Source organism: Phaethon lepturus, unplaced genomic scaffold, assembly GCF_000687285.1.
Source record: "Phaethon lepturus isolate BGI_N335 unplaced genomic scaffold, ASM68728v1 scaffold33615, whole genome shotgun sequence".
Taxonomy (NCBI): domain Eukaryota; kingdom Metazoa; phylum Chordata; class Aves; order Phaethontiformes; family Phaethontidae; genus Phaethon; species Phaethon lepturus.
The window spans coordinates 16,217-18,017 of record NW_010540401.1 but is presented as its reverse complement, the minus strand read 5'-3'; the positions used below and the strand labels follow the sequence as shown (position 1 = coordinate 18,017).

At 54.9% G+C, this 1,801-nt stretch overlaps 1 protein-coding gene across 1 annotated transcript in view; it reads right to left on the bottom strand.

Annotated features, from left to right (window-relative positions):
• Positions 1–1,801, bottom strand: part of LOC104621045 (proton-coupled amino acid transporter 1-like) — a gene marked incomplete at its 3' end in the record, with an annotated part of 15,441 nt that overhangs the window by 545 nt on the left and 13,095 nt on the right. The gene's annotated exons all lie outside the window — the stretch shown is intronic.

The following is a 1,801-nucleotide window of genomic DNA, read 5'->3' as shown; positions in this document are numbered from 1 at the left end:
GCCGGCCCCCCCAGCCCCCCTCGCGAAAGCCAGCACTCCTGCTCCCCACACCTGGGGAGCCATAAAACCTCAGAAACCCCATAAAAGCAGGAGACAGGAGAAAAAAAGCCATCTCCCCCCACCCCGAATAAATCCGTGTGGTTTGCATGCGTTTAGAGCTGCTCCAGCAGCAGAGCGCCTGCAGCATAGCCCGGGGGAGAACATTTGTTAGGCAAAAACTGCAGCCAAGGAAAATCCCCCTGGGAGACTTCTGACAGCTCCCACTTAGCTGCTGCAAACTCTGGCATATTCCTGCTCAGGGACAAAGAAGATGGAGGGATGGTGCCTTCTCCTTCCAACCAGCCCACAGCCTCCACCACCTCTGGACTCCTTTCGGTGCACCACAGTGTTAGCTTTTGGGCAGCAGATTTAAAATAAAGGATCATAAAAGTCCCGTCTTGCAGCCGGGAGCGGTGCCCCTCAGCACGCTCATGCACCGAGCAAGCTCCCCATCTACAGCAACCTCCACACTCGAGAGCGTCGCTGCTGCTTTTTGGTCAAACAAAGCCCGAGGAAATGGCAGCCAGAGCTTTGTATGACAGAAGAGCAATCCTCCGCAAGCAAAGCAGACCTCAGCACTTAACAGAAGTGACCAATTTATTTAAATTGGTTTAATGTTTTGAAAGGTCTGCTTAGAAATAGAACCTAGAACCGTGGCAGCTACAGCCTCGGTGGAGAAGGGGCATCCCGGGGCTCCTTACCGGAGCGATTTGTTCACTCCCTGGCAATCAGCTACAGGCAAGAGAGGCTGTTGGAGCCTCCCTGAGCCACAGATCACCCACAGCACCACAGGAGACGGAAGGCTCAGGAGACTGACAGAGGGCAAAGACACAAACAGGAGATGCTCCTCTTCAATGCCACCACTCCAGCCCTGCTGTCACCTGGATAAGCCTAGAGACAAACCACCCCTCCACGGTGGGGAACAGCCGCAAAGTTCCCCACGGAGCTGACGTGGAGGAAGTTTATCCCAGTGCTCAGCCCTGCACAGAGCCAAAGGAGCGCTCTGCCAGGTCTCTGCTGCACGCAGCATCCCCGCTCATCCCGCTGAGGACCGCCAAGAGCATCCTCAGCCCACCCCACACCGCTCTTTGGACTCAAAGTAAACAAAATTATTAACCCCCCCTCTAAAACAAGCAGAACTGAAGCATCAGCTGCAGTCCTCAGCCTCCAGGGGCAACGGTCGTGCTTTCCACAGGTATTAATTCAAAGGGTTTTTAAGTGTGCTGGTTTTGAAGTCTAACCTTGAAAGACACCCATACACCAAATTGCATCCTCTCTTTGGAAGCCAAAGCCATGATGCAGGCTTGTTCTGCGGCCACACAATCATCCAATGAATATTCATGCAACCCCCCAATTGCTTTTATCCTCGCCAACAGCCACAGCGATCTCTCTCATGGAAGGGTAAGGGGAGGAGGTACAAAGGAACCAGCATCCTTCCACCAACACCTCTGCTGCCTCCCCACCCCCAAATGGCAGGGTACAGCCACTGTCAGGGCCTGAAGCCATCTCATCGCTCCAAGCCTTCGCTTCCCTGGCCAGGCACACCCCATCTCAGCACGGAGGAGACAGGCTTTGTCCACCTCCGTTAATGTAGCGTTTGCAGCCCAACATTAGCGACAGCCCAGAAACCAGCAGCACTCTGCTCTCAGCCAGCTCCACCACCCTTGAGTTAGCACCACGCTCCTCAAGCCCAAACCAAAGCCAGCTGGGACGCGGCACCAGGTCCCTGATGCTCAACTCTGGTGCATCAGCAGCGTCAAGC